Source organism: Mesoplodon densirostris, chromosome 17 (assembly GCF_025265405.1).
Source record: "Mesoplodon densirostris isolate mMesDen1 chromosome 17, mMesDen1 primary haplotype, whole genome shotgun sequence".
NCBI lineage: Eukaryota > Metazoa > Chordata > Mammalia > Artiodactyla > Ziphiidae > Mesoplodon > Mesoplodon densirostris.
This window is the reverse complement of record NC_082677.1, coordinates 24,897,387-24,915,573: the sequence shown is the minus strand read 5'-3', so window position 1 is coordinate 24,915,573 and position 18,187 is coordinate 24,897,387. Positions and strand designations below refer to the sequence as shown.

The window sequence follows — 18,187 nt, the reverse complement described above, 5'->3', positions numbered from 1 at the left end:
CTTTATTCAGAATCTCCTGTCTTGCAAGGAACCCACTCTACGTCAACCACAGAAATACCAAGAAGTATGATTCAGGATAAGAAGACTTTTTATAATATAGAAAATTTAAGGAGCATAAGGGATTGGATTAAAATTAAACTTTGGATTGGCAATAAGAATATTTAGGTCCTAAAAAGGTAGAGAAAAGTGAACTTCTATATAATTCACTCTTTTGTCATTTTATAGGAAACAATATGATTTTTAAAGGAATCTCTTTGATAAATCTCTGCTAGGGAATCTGAGGACGTAAATATTCTAGGACACACAGAGGAATAAAATAAGACTTCCCATGCTTTGTGAAATGACTTGAGTAGTTTTTGAAGAAGGAGCTAGAAACCCTTTATCATGATCTAATCATGAGTAATATCCTCAGTTCTTATCAATTTTCAAAATTGCAGTGCAAACAGACCTTTTGAGGGTTATATCATCCTTGCTGAGAAAGGAGAGATGAAACTCAAACACTTGCGAAGATCTTCAGAAAAACAAAAATAAAGGGACCTAAATGGCATTTCTTCATTGCCATTAACTATTGTGGTAGAACTCAAGTTATGTGATTGGGCAGTGAGAATATCAGGAGATAGGACATGTGTAGAGAGAATCAAATAAATACTCTGAAGATTTCAGATAAGAAAAAGTCCTCCCAATAGAAAAGGTAGGTCCACTGAGTCCCTGACTGCATGATCTGTAATTTTAGGGGGTGACAGTATAATTTGTAAGTCAGGGAAAAGAAATTTTTAGAAATGGTCATATGAAAAGTCTGGATGAATTCCTAAGAGCTACCAAATACCATTTCATTTCTCTAGGTAGGAAAAAAAAAAAGACTTCTTTTTCCCAAGCATGGCATGGGGATGATCTGTTCAAAGGAGTTGTTCTAGGAAAAGAGGAAAGGATAACAATACAGACAATGCCTGAAAGTCCTGAGGATAACACGATCACTCATGATTGCTAGTAATTAGACAGTCACCTAACAGAACCTGGACAGAGAAAATTCTATGATCTGAAAGCTAAAAGGAAAGGTTATTCCATTTTCCACTTCTGCTAAGTGATTTGCTATAATCCAGAAAAGTCTGCTTCATGGCCCAGCAACAGACGTTGGATTCATCCTTAATCCTCTTCTCTCCTAGCTGGGACAAAAGAAGGTGGCAGAGACAGAGCCTGCTTATTTGTGTTTTGTTCAAAATTAAAGCTGCAAATGTAATTTTTTACTCAAGACAGTGAGGGATACTAAATTAGGGAATAAACAAAGCCAAAATCCAATAAGCAAGCCAAAAGAGGAAGTCCAATTTACACCTTAAACCAATAGGTCAGGAAAAGGTAACATAGCTGAGCTGTAAATTCAGGCCTAGAAGAACAATTAACATGAAAGCAAGCTAGGTGGTTTTAACGAATATAGGGGGATGGTTATTCCTTATGACATGCATTGTCTGTGGCTTGCTTTCTGGTACTGACTCTAGCAGGGTACCCAAATGAGCTGGATAAAATTAAAGGGGGCAGGGGATTCCCTGGTGGTGCAGTGGTTGAGAGTCCACCTGCCGTTGCAGGGGACACGGGTTTGTGCCCTGGTCCGGGAAGATCCCAGAAGCCGCGGAGCGGCTGGGCCCATGAGCCATGGCCACTGAGCCTGTGCTCCGCCAACGGGAGAGGCCACAACAGTGAAAGGCCCACGTACCGCAAAAAAAAAAATTTAAAGGGGGCAGTTTGTGAGACAGCTGTTGTGACAAGCAGAGAAGTGTATGCTGACAATAAAAACAGCCATCAAACTACTGAATAACAGGATGAGAAGGATCTTTTTGCTTGTTAGGATCTCCGCAAAGGCTTCCTTACATATAAATAGGTCCTATGGAAAGTCATTTCCTAATGAAGTTAGGTTCTCCAAGCCTGAAAGTTAGAGAGCAGAGTACGCCTGAGGATCAGCCATGTACTTTCAGGTGATCTGACATACTGGTGGGTAACACAAAGGCTGAAGCAGTGGTAAATAACTGAGAATTAGGAAATATGCACTATGAAAATTTAAAATCAAGATTAACTTCAATTTTACTAGAATTTAACAACAAATAACAAATGAAACTAAAGATATGGATTAACTTCAGATAAACAGATATTATTTCAAAAAGATTAAAAAAGTTTAAAGCAAAAGATCTTTTACAAAGACCTAAAAAATTAAAATATTGCGGTCAATATGTTTGTTTGGGGGCATAAGTTTTTAAAGAGTAAAGTACTTTCCAATGCTTCTCAGCAAAAAAAAGGAATGAATTACTGATATACGTAACAACATGGAATATCTCAAAATAATTATGTTGAGTGAAAGAAGGCAGATCCAAAAGAGTAGTAAGTGTGTGATTCCATTTAGATAAATCTCTAGAAAATACAAGTTATATAGAATAACAGGAAGCAGATTCCTAGGGGTAGAAGAGGAGGGAGAGAAGGGGAGAGACAGAGGGATTACAAAGGGGACCAAGGACACTTTGGGGATCGTAGATGGTCATTACATTGATTGTGGTGATGGTTTCATAGGTGGATAAAAAAGCCAAAAATTATCAAACCGTATACTTTAAATATGCAGTTTTTAATATGTCAATTATACCTCAATAGAGCTTTAATAAAACAAAAAATTCAATACATTTCTATCTTTTGAAGGAAATTATATGCTACATGTTTGTCAAATGTGTTTATTAAGGAACTTGAAATAATAATATAGAAGGGTTTTATAAAGATATTAATCATGAACTGGAAGAGGATTTTGTAACTGGCCTTCCACACTATAATACTAATGTTCCAACTCAGAACCTGTGGGTTATGCAGTCCTGTACACAGTCCATTTTTCTCCTTTATTGCAATGTAGCAAACTGCATGGACATATCTAACACATCTTTATACCACACAGTGTCTAGTGTGATGACAGATAGATGAGAGATAGATGGATGGATAGATAGATAGATAAATGTATTGCTGTTGTTAATAACCAACACTGCAAGAAAATTTTTGAAGACCTTGGTGGCAAGGACAAAAGAAAGATAGGTGATGAGAACTGAGAATAAACGTTTCCCATTCAAAAGCAGAGCAGCTACTCTAAATCAGGTCTTGAATGAATTTTTGAGAGAAGGTTCATTCTTTTTTTTTTTTTTTTAAATGTTGAGCCTTCTTTTAATTTATTTATTTTTATTTTTGGCTGTGTTGGGTCTTCGTTTTTGTGCGAGGGCTTTCTCTATTTGTGGCAAGCGGGGGCCACTCTTCATCGCAGTGAGCGGGCCTCTCACTGTCGTGGCCTCTCTTGTTGTGGAGCACAGGCTCCAGACGCGCAGGCTCAGTAGTTGTGGCTCACGGGCCTAGTTGCTCCGCGGCATGTGGGATCTTCCCAGACCAGAGCTCGAACCCATGTCCCCTGCATTAGCAGGCAGATTCTCAACCACTGCGCCACCAGGGAAGCCCAGAAGGTTCATTCTTGTATCAAATATGTGATACATTTGTGTATAAAAAAGACATAAGCAATACACACAATAATAAGTAATGAGATCCTTCAAAGGCACAGAGCTTAGAACTTTTCCTTGACTGTAAAAATGTTTAGCATTGTTTTTCAAAATCAGAATTTGCATACAGCGCTTTGTTTTGAAATCAAACACAAAGACTTGGGCATAAAATCCTAGATCTACCTTGAATTTTGTTAAAAATTTATACAGCCTAATTTTCTAGCAAAGAGATCCTGAGGTTTCTGGGGGAGGTAGGAGAGTACCTACCTCGAATGCTTGAATCGTAACTATCTTCAAACATGAGTAAGAGTAAAAGGGTCCAGGGAATGTAACGGATTGAGGATTGTGCCCAATGTCCACTTAAAGTTCACAACTGATTAATAAAAACTGGGAGATTATAAACTGTCTTCAATGTTTAATCACAATCAATAAAAATATTCAATAAAAATGCAAAAACATTAGAGCATATATAATTACAACTGAGACTAGGCCCTTAATCTTTATTTCTCCCCTGAGATAACCAGAAGCCTTATTTTTGGTAAAATAAACTATTAGCATTCATAGAAACTCTCACCCCCCTCATCTAGGCTCTGACCAACAGCAGGAAGGGACACATTTAGCAGCCTATAGTATTGTACTCCCCCTTTCCCCGAAGAAGTTTTCTCATCAAAGGAAGTAGTTCTATTTCGGTCCTTATTTCCTGTGAGAAATGCAGCCATGGTGTCTGGTGTGCGTGGCCATCATGTTATTTCTAACGACCACGTCCACAGTATTCCTGGCGTCTTGTGACAGAAGAAGGAAAGTCTCTAACATTTCTTAAGCTATTTCTGAGGGAACATTAGCTATGTCATTACCTGCAAAGAATACTAAGGAAACGATCAAGGTATATGATCTTGGTGAAGGATTAGACCCCAATGAAGGTAAGCAAAGGAGTCAAATATAATTGTATAGAAACTGGGTTTCATGCTATGAAGCTGAAAGGCTTGGTAGCTCACTGCTAGTAGATGTTAATTATGAGACCCCATGTTATCAGATTTGTCATTAAAAGCCAAAGTATTCCTAATTAGTAGGTTAATAAAAGGAAACATTGCTAGCTCAGAAAGTTATCTAAAACTAGATTAACAGAATTACTTTACCTTGAGTTTTCTAGAATTTATTCTAGGTTAAGATTTACTCATTTTTCAGAAATATTTACTAAGTGACCTACTATGTATCGGGTATTGTGACACTGGAAACAAAGAGGTGAAGTATAGAGCAAAACAGAGTCTGGCCAACATTAAAGTCCTAGGTTCCAGTTATTTCCTGAGGCCCAAGAGCATCCTTTCCCTTCCTTTGAACATGTGAGATATCCCAAAATTCCTTTTTGCAAGAATTTAAAGTTTTTCTTTTGTTGCTCTTACTTGTAGCTACAGGATTCCTGCCAAACACAAATATGAAAATTGTTCCTATCTGAAAGCAAAAAGGTATCTAAATTTATCAAACTGGGTCTAGAGGCAAAGAAGCTTAATTCTGATTTCCTTTCATTCTACCTTTGACCTTTCTTCTATCTCAAAATTCCCCACAAAGAAACAAAGCATTAATAGCTGAGTTTACTTAAAGACGAAGACAAATAATAATCACTTTGCTGAACTTCAGTTCTGTGCTTAGGTACCGAATAAAAGGATAGAAGACTTGGGTTATGAGTTTCTAATTTATACTTCAAATACAAATGCCAAGAGTGACATACTAGATATGGACACAATACAGGATCAACTCAGCTAGGTAATGGGTCATATAAGAACAACTCATGAAAAAAATTAATTTTCTCACAGGGTACAAATTTCCCACTTTTTATGCTATGCTATGTCCTTTTAGTCAAGCTGCCTGCTCTCTACCCAATGAACACAGACTTGAAAGACAGAGTCAAGTGGTTTAAAGGAAAAATCTAACCTTTTCAACCCTAAAAGAGCACATATTTATTCTCAGAAAGACAAAAATGGGCAACAAAATTAAAGCAAAGTTAACCAGGAAAAGGTAAAGAAATTTACTAACAATCCACATCATCGGAATGAGGCAGATTCTGTAATATGACTGTGTATAACAATAAAATAGAGAAAAACTGTTTACCATCATAAGAAAATAGTGTTTCTCAGGTTAAAAAAAGGGGGAGTGCTGATAAGGAAAGCAATTAGACTTTCAACTGGGAGAGATATTTCAGACAGAGAGGAGAATCCATTTCTAGACATCTCACCTCTGAAAAGTCAATAAAGTCCTGACAAATTGACAGAACGTAAGAGAAAAAAGAAGGTCAGTCCAGAAGTTTCAATATCTAACTGATGAAAATTGCAGAAAGAAAGACCAGAGGAAATGGGGGACTGGTAGTGGAGAGAGATCTAGGATGACATGTACGCTACACATATGGGGAGCAACGAATCCAGATCAGGGCTAGTGAGAACATACCATGGAGAAAGACGAAATGGACAGAAGATGAAATTGATAGAATACCTGATGTGTCTGAATGTGCTGAGACGAGATTTAGACAACAGAGGAAATGTCTGGGATGAAAAAGTGATACACAAAAAATAAGATTGGGAAGAGGAGATCAAGGTGGCAGAGTAGGAGGAAGCTGAGCTCACCTCCCCCACAAACACGTCAAAAATACATCTACAGGTGGAGCAATTCTCACTGAAAACAAACTGGAGACTGGCAGAAAGACTCTTGTACCACCAAGGGAAAGATCCACACAGAGTTGGGTAGGAAGGGAAGAGAAGCGATCAGGTTGGGACCTATGCCCCTGAGAGGGGACACAGAAGAGAATGGGGATAACACAGGCTCAGAGATCCTCCCTGGGGAGTGAGCAGTTCAAAACATATATTAGGCACCTCAGTCCTGGGGTCTGACTCCGGGAAGACAAGTCCGCCTAGCTGGCTGGCAAACCAGTGGGACTTACAGGAGGGCTCTAAGAAACCCAGAGTCTGCTTGTGAAAAAGGCAAACTCACTTGCTTACTCCCAGAAACAAGGTGGAGGAAGCAGATTGAAACTGCCTGGGGTTCTAGTTGGCTTCCAGAGACCAGCCCAGAGCCCATCCCAGCCAGCACTAAGCACCCGCTCCAGCCCTTCTAGCTCTAGCTCCACACTAGGGAGAAGCCTGCCTTTGCAGAGCAGAGTGCTTAGCTGCGGGGGATGGAGCTGGCTCAGATCCAGCACAACATCTGAATGGGGTGAGGGTGGCCATTACTGATGTTCGTGAAGGTGCCACATCAGGAGCAGTCTAAAGATCTGACTGGTGTGCTGGGACCTCCCCAGCCCACATCCCAGCCCAAGCCAAGGGTATGCTCTGGCCCCTCTTGCTCCAGCGCTGCTCATCTCTAGGGCAAAGATGCTGTTGCTGGGAGTGGGGGAGGGAGCACACTTAGAGGGAATGGAACGAGCTCAGACCAGACCCTCAGGGATTCTGCTCCAGCACGTTGGGACCCAACCCTGACTCCAGTAGGGTGCTGACAGCCACATAGAATAGGAGAAGTCCTGGGCCACACCTGGCTCTGGCTCTAGCCCCTCCATCTCCAGCCCCATCACTTAAAAAGGTGATGGCTGGGCTTCCCTGGTGGTGCAGTGGTTGAGAGTCCGCCTGCCAATGCAGGGGACACGGGTTCGTGCCCCAGTCTGGGAGGATCCCACATGTCACGGAGCGGCTGGGTCCGTGAGCCATGGCCGCTGAGCCTGCGCATTTGGAGACGGTGCTCCGCAGCGGGAGAGGCCAGAACAGTGAGAGGCCCGTGTACCGCAAAAAAAAAAAAAAAAAAAAAAAAAAAAGATGGCTGCCAGCACACCCTAGGAAAAAATGTGACCCACGCTCACTTCCTATTCACCTCTCCCACCAAATCCACTGGGAACTGCATAGGATGCTCCCACACAAGGGCACCCCTTCAAGAATGGGATAGGTAACTGTTTTACCTAATTTCATAGTGACAGAGAAAGTTAAGTAAAATGAGAAGATAGAGGAATTTGTACCAAATGAAAGGATAAGGAAAAAAACCTGAAAAAACAACTAATGAACCAGAAATTAAATATTTACCATATAAAGAGTTCAAAGCATTAGCAATAAGAATGCTAACTGAACTAAGCAAAAGAATAGATGAACACAGTAATAATTTTAGTAAGGAATTGGAAAATATAAAAAATAACCAGTCAGAGCTGAAGAATGCAATAACTGAAATGAAAAATACACTAGAAGGAATTAATGGCAGACTACGTGATACAGAAGAATGCATAAGTGATCTTAAAGACAGAATAATGGAAATCACCCAATCAGAGAAGCAAAAATTTAAAAAAAAATTTTTAATAAGAATGGTTTAAGGGACCTCTTGGACAACATCAAGTACACTAATATTCACATTATAGGTGACCCAGAAGAAGAAGAGGGAAAAAAGGGGTCAAAAATGAATTTGATAAAATTATGGCTGAAAAATTCCTGAACCTGAAGAAGGAAACAGATATCCAGGTATAAGAAGCCTAGAGAGTCCCAAACAAGATGAACCCCAAAAGACTCACATCCAGACATATCATAATTAAAATGCCACAAGTTAAAGACAGAATTCTAAACTCAGCAAGAGAAAAAAAGTCACATATAAGGGAACCCCCCTACAGCTATCATGTGATTTTTCTGTAGAAACTTTGCAGACAAGAAGGGAGTGGCGGCAGAGACCTTCAAGATGGCAGAGGAGTAAGACTTGGAGATCACCTTCCTCCCGACAAATACATCAAAAATACATCTACATGTGGAACAACTCCTACAGAACACCTGCTGAACACTGGCAAAGACTTCAGACCTCCCAAAAGGCAAGAAACTCCCCATGTACCTGGGTAGGGCAAAAGAAAAAAGGAAAAACAGAGACAAAAGAATAGGGACGGGACCTGCACCTCTGGGAGGGAGCTGTGAAGGAGGAAAGGTTTCCACACACTAGGAAGCCCCTTCACTGGCGGAGAGGGGGGCGCGGGGGGAGCTTCGGAGCCACGGAGGAGAACACAGCCACAGGGGTGCAGAGGGCAAAGCGGAGAGATCCCCACACAGAGGATCGGTGCCAACCAGCACTCATTAGCCTGAGAGGTTTGTCTGCTCACCCGCCAGGGCGGGCAGGGGCTGGGAGCTGAGGCTCGGGCTTCTGAGGTCAGATCCCAGGGAGAGGACTGGAGTTGGCGGCATGAACACAGCCTGAAGGGGTTAGTGTGCCACGGCTAGCCAGGAGGGAGTCCAGGAAAAAGTCTGGACCTGCCAAAGAGGCAAGAGACTTTTTCTTCCCTCTTTGTTTCCTGGTGCGCGAGGAGAGGGGATTAAGAGCGCACCTTAAAGGAGCTTCAGAGACGGGCGCGAGCCGTGGCTAACAGCGTGGACCCCAGAGACGGGCGTGGGACGCTAAGGCTGCTGCTGCTGCCACCATGAAGCCTGTGTGCAAGCACAGGTCACTGTCCACACCTCCCCTCCCGGGAGCCTGTGCAGCCCGCCACTGCCAGGGTCCTGGGATCCAGGGACAACTTCCCCGGAGAACGCACGGCGCCTCAGTCTGGTGCAACGCTACGCCGGCCTCTGCCGTCGCAGGCTCGCCCCGCACTCCATGCCCCTCCCTCCCCCAGGCCTGAGTGAGCCAGAGCCCCCGAATCAGCTGCTCCTTTAACCCCATCCTGTCTGAGCGAAGAACAGACGCCCTCAGGTGACCTACACGCAGAGGCGGTTCCAAATCCAAAGCTGAACGCCAGGAGCTGTCCGAACAAAGAAGAGAAAGGGAAATCTCTCCCAGCAGCCTCAGGAGCAGCGGATTAAATCTCCACAATCAACTTGATGTACCTGCATCTGCGGAATACCTGAATAGACAACGAATCATCCCAAACTGAGGAGGTGGAGATTGGGAGCAACAACATATATGTTTTTTACCCTTTTTCTTTTTGTGAGTGTGTATGTGTAAGCTTCTGTGTGTGATTTTTGTCTGTATAGCTTTGCTTTTACCATTTGTCTTAGGGTTCTGTCTGTCCAATTTTTTTATGACTTAAAATTTTTTTTCTTAATATTTTAATTATTTTATTTTATTTTATTTTATTTTATCTTCTTCTTTCTTTCTTTTTTTCCTCCCTTTTACTCTGAGCAGTGTGGATGGAAAGCTCTTGGTGCTCCAGCCAGGCATCACGGCTGTGCCTCTGAGGTGGGAGAGCAAAATCAGGACACTGGTCCACAAGAGGCCTCCCAGCTCCACATAATATCAAACAGAGAAAATGTCCCAGAGATCTCCATCTCAACACCAAGACCCAGCTCCACTCAACCACCAGCAAGCTACAGTGCTAGACACCCTATGCCAAACAACTAGCAAGACAGGAACACAAGCCCATTCATTAGCAGAGAGGCTGCCTAAAATCATAATAAGGTCACAGACACCCCAAAACACACCAGCACACGTGGAACTGCCCAGCAGAAAGACAAGATCCAGTCTCATCCACCAGAACACAGGCACTAGTCCCCTCCACCAGGAAGCCTACACAACCCACTGAACCAACATTAGCCACTGGGGACAGACACCAAAAATAATGGGAAGTACGAACCTGCAGCCTGCTAAAAGGAGACCATAAACAGAGTAAGTTAAGCAAAATGAGAAGATAGAGAAACACACAGCAGATGAAGGAGCAAGGTAAAAACCAACCAGACCAAACAAATGAAGAGGAAATAGGCAGTCTACCTGAAAAACAATTCAGAATAATGATAGTAAAGATCCAAAATCTTGGAAATAGAATGGAGAAAATACAAGAAACGTTTAACAAGGACCTAGAAGAACAAAAGAGCAAACAAACAATCATGAACACAATAAATGAAATTAAAAATTCTCTAGAAGGGATCAATAACAGAATAACTGAGGCAAAAAATGGATAAGTGACCTGGAAGATAAAACAGTGGAAATAACTACTGCAGAGCAGAATAAAGAAAAAAGAATGAAAAAAATTGAGGACAGTCTCAAAGACCTCTGGGACAACATTAAATGCACCAACATTTGAATTACAGGGGTCCCAGAAGAAGAAGAGAAAAAGAAAGGGACTGAGAAAATATTTGAAGAGATTATTGTTGAAAACTTCCCTAATATGGGAAAGGAAATAGTCAATCAAGTCCAGGAAGCACAGAGAGTCCCATACAGGATAAATCCAAGGAGAAACATGCCAAGACACATATTAATCAAACTATCAAAAATTAAATACAAAGAAAAATTACTAAAAGCAGCAAGGGAAAAACAAAGAATAACACAGAAGGGAAGCCCCATAAGGTTAACAGCTGATCTTTCAGCAGAAACTCTGCAAGCCAGAAGGGAGTGGCAGGACATATTTAAAGTGATGAAGGAGAAAAACTTACAACCAAGATCACTCTACCCAGCAAGGATCTCATTCAGATTTGACGGAGAAATTAAAACCTTTACAGACGAGAAAAAGCTAAGAAAATTCAGCACCACCAAACCAGCTTTATAACAAATGCTAAAGGAATTTCTCTAGGCAGGAAACACAAGAGAAGGAAAAGACCTACAATAACAAACCCAAAACAATTAAGAAAATGGTAATAGGAACACACATATCGATAATTACCTTAAATGTAAATGGATTAAATGTTCCAACCAAAAGACAGAGATTGGCTGAATGGATACAAAAACAAGATCCGTATATATGCTGCCTACAAGAGACCTACTTCAGACCTAGGGACACATACAGACTGAAAGTGAGGGGATGGAAAAAGATATTCCATGCACATGGAAATCAAAAGAAAGCTGGAGTAGTAATTCTCATATCAGACAAAATAGACTTTAAAACAAAGACTATTACAAGAGACAAAGAAGGACACCACATAATGATCAAGGAATGGATCAATCCAAGAAGAAGATATAACAATTGTAAATATTTATGCACCCAACATAGGAGCACTTCAATACACAAGGGAACTACTAACAGCCATAAAAGGGGAAATCGACAGTAACACAATCATAGTAGGGGACTTTAACACCCCAGTTTCACCAATGGACAGATCATCCAAAATGAAAATAAATAGGGAAACACAAGCTTTAAATGATACATTAAACGAGATGGACTTAGTTGATATTTATAGGACATTCCATCCAAAAACAACAGAATACACATTTTTCTCAAGTGCTCATGGAACATTCTCCAGGATAGATCATATCTTGGGTCACAAATCAAGGCTTGGTAAATTTAAGAAAACTGAAATTGTATCAAGTATCTTTTCCGACCACAATGCTATGAGACTAGATATCAATTACAGGAAAAGAGCTGTAAAAAATACAAACACATGGAGGCTAAACAATACACTACTTAATAACAAAGTGATCACTGAAGAAATCAAAGGGGAAATTAAAAAAAACCTAGAAACAAATGACAATGGAGACACGATGACCCAAAACCTATGGGATGCAGCAAAAGCAGTTCTAAGAGGGAAGTTTATAGCAATACAATCCCACCTTAAGAAACAGGAAACATCTCGAATAAGCAACCTAACCTTGCACCTAAAGCAATTAGAGAAAGAAGAACAAAAACATCCCAAAGTTAGCAGAAGGAAAGAAATCATAAAAATCAGATCAGAAATAAATGAAAAAGAAATGAAGGAAACGCTAGTAAAGATCAATAAAACTAAAAGCTGGTTCTTTGAGAAGATAAACAAAATTGATAAACCATTAGCCAGACTCATCAAGAAAAAAAGGGAGAAGACTCAAATCAATAGAATTAGAAATGAAAAAGGAGAAGTAACAACTGACACTGCAGAAATACAAAAGATCATGAGAGATTACTACAAGAAACTCTATGCCAATAAAATGGACAACCTGGAAGAAATGGACAAATTCTTAGAAATGCACAACCTGCCAAGACTGAATCAGGAAGAAATAGAAAATATGAAGAGACCAATCACAAGCACTGAAATTGAAACTGTGATTAAAAATCTTCCAACAAACAAAAGCCCAGGACCAGATGGCTTCACAGGCGAATTCTATCAAACATTTAGAGAAGAGCTAACACCCATCCTTCTCAAACTCTTCCAAACAATTTCAGAGGAAGGAACACTCCCAAACTCATTCTACGAGGCCACCATCACCTTGATACCAAAACCAGGCAAGGATGTCACAAAGAAAGAAAACTACAGGCCAATATCACTGATGAACATAGATGCAAAAATCCTCAACAAAATACTAGCAAACAGAATCCAACAGCACATTAAAAGGATCATACACCATGATCAAGTGGGGTTTATCCCAGGAATGCAAGGATTCTTCAATATACGCAAATCAATCAATGTGATACACCATATTAACAAGTTGACGGAGAAAAACCATATGATCATCTCAATAGATGCAGAGAAAGCTTTCGACAAAATTCAACACCCATATATGATAAAAACCCTGCAGAAAGTAGGCATAGAGGGAACTTTCCTCAACATAATAAAGGCCATATATGACAAACCCACAGCCAACATTGTCCTCAATGGTGAAAAACTGAAACCATTTCCACTAAGATCAGGAACAAGACAAGGTTGCCCACTGTCACCACTCTTATTCAACCTAGTTTTGGAAGTTCTAGCCACAGCAATCAGAGAAGAAAAGGAAATAAAAGGAATCCAAATTGGAAAAGAAGAAGTAAAGCTGTCACTGTTTGCAGATGACATGATACTATACATAGAGAATCCTAAAGATGCTACCAGAAAACTACTAGAGCTAATCAATGAATTTGGTAAAGTAGCAGGATACAAAATTAATGCACAGAAATCTCTGGCATTACTGTACACTAATGATGAAAAATCTGAAAATGAAATCAAGAAAACACTCCCATTTACCATTGCAACAAAAAGAATAAAATATCTAGGAATAAACCTACCTAAGGAGACAAAAGACCTGTATGCAGAAAATTATAAGACACTGATGAAAGAAATTAAAGATGATACAAATAGATGGAGAGATATACCATGCTCCTGGATTGGAAGAATCAATATTGTCAAAATGACTCTACTACCCAAAGCAATCTACAGATTCAATGCAATCCCTATCAAACTACCAGTGGCATTTTTCACAGAACTAGAACAAAAAAATTCACAGTTTGCATGGAAACACAAAAGAACCCGAATAGCCAAAGCAATCTTGAGGAAGAAAAACAGAGCTGGAGGAATCAGGCTCTGGGACTTCAGACTATACTACAAAGCTACAGTAATCAAGACAGAATGGTAGTGGCACAAAAACAGAAATATAGGTCAATGGAATAGGATAGAAAGCCCAGAGATAAACCCACACACATATGGTCACCTTATCTTTGATAAAGGAGGCAAGAATATACACTGGAGAAAAGACAGCCTCTTCAATAAATGGTGCTGGGAAAAGTGGACAGCTACATGTAAAAGAATGAAATTAGAACGCTCCCTAACAGCATACACTAAAATAAACTCAAAATGGATTAAAGACCTAAATGTAAGGTCAGACACTATTAACCTTGTAGAGGAAAACATAGGCAGAACACTCTATGACATAAATCACAGCAAGATCCTTTTTGACCCACCTCCTAGAGAAATGGACACTGAAACAAAACTAAACAAATGGGACCTAATGAAACTTAAAAGCTTTTGCACAGTAAAGGAAACCATAACCAAGACAAAAAGACAACCCTCAGAATGGGAGAAAATATTTGCAAATTAAGCAACTGACAAAGGATTAATGACAAAGGATTAAAAGGACAAAGGATTAATCTCCAAAATTTTCAATCAGCTCACGCAGCTCAATATCAAAAAAACAAACAACCCAATCCAAAAATGGGCAGAAGACCTAAACAGACGTTTCTCCAATGAAGATATACAGATTGCCAAGAAACACAAGAAAGGATGCTCAACATCACTATCATTAGAGAAATGCAAATCAAAACTACAATGAGGTATCATCTCACACCACTCAGAATGGCCATCATCAAAAAAAATCTATAAACAATAAAATGCTGGAGATGGTGTGGAGAAAAGGGAACCCTCTTGCACTGTTGGTGGGAATGAAAATTGATACAGCCACTATGGAGAACAGTATGGAGGTTCCTTAAAAAACTGAAAATAGAACTACCGTATGACCCAGCAATCCCACTACTGGGCACATACCCTGAAAAAACCATAATTCAAAAAGAGTCATGTACCAATATGTTCATTGCAGCTCTATTTACAATAGCCAGGACATGGAAGCAGCCTAAGTGTCCATCGACAGATGAATGGATAAAGAAGGTGTGGCACATATATACAATGGAATATTACTCAGCCATAAAAAGAAACAAAATTGAGTTATTTGAAATGAGGTAGATGGACCTAGATTCTGTCATACAGAGTGAAGTAAGTCAGAAAGAGAAATACAAATACCGTATGCTAACACATATATATGGAATGTAAAAAAAAAAATTGTCATGAAGAACCTAGGGGCAAGACAGGAATAAAGACACAGACCTACTAAAGAATGGACTTGGGGATATGGGGAGGGGGAAGGGTAAGCTGGGACAAAGTGAGAGAGTGGCATGGACATATATACACTACCTAATGTAAAATAGACAGCTAGTGGGAAGCAGCCACATAGCACAGGGAGATCAGCTCGGTGCTTTGTGACCACCTAGAGGGGTGGGATAGGGAGGGTGGGAGGGAGGGAGATGCAAGAGGGAGAGATAAGGGGACATAAGTATATGTATAACTGATTCACTTTTTATAAAGCAGAAACTAACACACCATTGTAAAGCAATTATACTCCAAAAAAGATGTTAAAAAAATTAGCCTGCATAACAAGTTGGTCTAAAGGTAACAATAATACATAATTATAACAACAACAACAGCAAAGAATGAAATACTGCCATTTGCAGCAACGTAAAAGAACCTAGAGAATATTATGCTAAGTGAAATAAGTCAGGAAAAGAAAGACAAATACTGTATGTTTTCACTTATATATGGAATCTAAAAAAACCCAAAAAATACAAAACAAAAAACCAAACAAATAAACATAAACAAAAACAGACTCACAGACATAGAGATGAAACTATTGGTTACCAGTGGGGAGAGGAAGTGGGGAGGAGCAAGACAGGGATAGAAGATTAAGATGTACAAACTACTGTGTATGAAATAAGATACAAGGAAATATTGTACAGCACAGGGAATATAGCCAACAGTTTATAATAACTTTAAATGGAGTATAATCTATAAAAATATTGAATTACTATGTTGTACACCTGAAACTAAAATTGTTAATCAACTATATTTCAATAAACACACACACACACACACACACACACACACACACACAAAGTATCTGTATGATAGCTGAATACTTACTAGTTGTCCTAAAAAAAATTCAAGCCAATTTGAAAAACTTGTTTTTTTGGTGCAAATAAAGTATAAACTACCTGTTTATATTTGCCAACTTTTTAAAGCACCTTGCCTTCACTAATAAATCTCTGTGAGGTAACAAGAAAAAAAGAAAAGAGGGTCACTTCCTCATCTGTGTTCCCACAGCATTATGTAGAAATCTCTATTGTAACATTTAAAAGTTGCATTTTAATTGTTTATTTCTATATCTACCTCTCTTCATATGCAGGCAATTAATAACTTTAGGAAAAACAATACGCATATAAGAAAAGAAAAATAACTGTAGTTTACTGAGTGGTTCAGCTGTGTACAGTCCTTGTGCCATGATAATAATGCAAACACTGAATGAAGTTCTAAATAAAATGATTACCTAATATTTAGGAAGAATGGGAGATAGGAAGTATGTATGTGTAGTGGGCAGAGGGATGGTGAAAGAGAGCTAAACTGTAATTTTCCATAGTAGGAAATCAATGGACAATGCCTGACACTGAAAAATAAATCAAAAAATGTCAATAAAGTATATTGTTTAGTGATATGGAGGTAAATATCAAAAGAAACAGCTCAGAGTTGAAAGCAGTAGCCTCTGAGGAATAGGAAACAGGAAAGTGTCCCAGGACAGATAACAGAGAACTGGCATTTTTCATTAAAAGCCTTGAAAAACTATCTGGATCAAATTTTAGGCATATTTAACAAATATTAAGAAAAACAAAAAATCAAATAAAAACTTAAAAATAAGCGAAGGAAACTAAGCAGTGCTCTGATCTGTCTCCACCTATTCAGAGTGACTTCTGAGACAGAAGTGAGCTGGGTTTCTGTTCATGGGAGTGATGAAAATCAACAGTGATGAAGACAGGACACTTAGAGAAGGAAGGACTACTAACCAGTCTGAGCCAAATCCTGAACTCAGTGAAGCTAAGGGCCACTTTGTTCCTGAAAGTGTTCTCATTTGTAAAACTGCTAATGACCATTAGGGAGAACTTGGGTTCTTTTCATAGAAAAGGATTGTCATTTCCTGGACATTTGGCTAGAAGACAATGCTCCCTAAGTCCTAAGGGAAACCAATGGGCAGTCTTGCTGATAGTTACTGCCCAATTACTTTGATTCCTCTCCTTGAAAACACAACTGTTCCTTGATGCGTGATGTAAATAATGTACAGTAGTTGAATGTTATAATTCCAAGGTATGATATGAGAGGGATCCTTATAATTTGCTTCCCTAAACACTCAACCAAACCACCTACTGGGGTAGAGGAATCTGATGATAGGCACCTCAGAAGCATAAATATCTGTATAATCAAGTGAATTTTTAAATAACTTATATAGAGATAGTAAGATTTAATATTTCCACTCTAGAAAAAAATTCCAAAGAAAGTTTTAAAAATTCTCCTTAAAACATAATCACAGTAAGAAATATATGTGTGGCTTCCCTGGTAGCGCAGTGGTTGAGAGTCCGCCTGCTGATGCAGGGGACAGGGGTTCGTGCCCCGGTCCGGGAAGATCCCACATGCCGCGGAGCGGCTAGGCCCGTGAGCCATGGCCACTGAGCCTGTGTGTCCGGAGCCTGTGCTCCACAACAGGAGAGGCCACAACAGTGAGAGGCCCACGTACCGCAAAAAAAAAAAAAAAAAAAAAAAAGAAATCTATGTAATTATCATTTGTAGGATTTTACTGTTTTAAATATGGCAGCAAGCCCTTTGGGGGAAGGGGGAGCTACAATCAAATAAGATTCAATTAAGTAAATAGGAATTCTCCAAAGTCACAATCTCTAATTACATGAAAATATCCATGGAAATGTAATGAGACAGAAAATTACTTATAATTGCCAAACCTCCTCTAAAGGAAAATATAGTGTGCAGCTCAAAGAAATACTTTCTTTTAACTTCTTAATTTGAAAGTTTCTAAACCCATAGAAAATTTGAAAGAATAGAATATGAATACCCATATATCCTTCACCTAGATTTCACCAATTGTTAAGATTTTACCACTCTGTGTTCTCACTCTCCCTTGCTCTTTGTGGTGTGTGTGTGTATTTTGTAACCATTCATCATGTCTTTTTTTTCCCTGAAACATTTGGAAGTAAGTTGTAGAAATCTTTTCATTTTATCCTTTAAATATTTCAGCATACGGCTCCTAGGAACAGAAATATTCTCCTTGCAAAAAAATCAATAGACAGAAACCTCAATTAAGTAGTCGGAAGGCCAGAAGTGGGAGCTCTCATGCCCTGTGACAATAGCAGAGCCCAACAGGACAAAGAAAAACTTCCTTTTCTTGCCTGGCAAGAGCTCAGGCAATGAGAGACTGGCAGGACTCAA

At 39.6% G+C, this 18,187-nt stretch overlaps 1 protein-coding gene across 2 annotated transcripts in view; it reads right to left on the bottom strand.

The window, feature by feature from the left end:
- Positions 1 to 18,187, bottom strand: part of VWA8 (von Willebrand factor A domain containing 8) — a 359,147-nt gene that overhangs the window by 229,548 nt on the left and 111,412 nt on the right. The gene's annotated exons all lie outside the window — the stretch shown is intronic.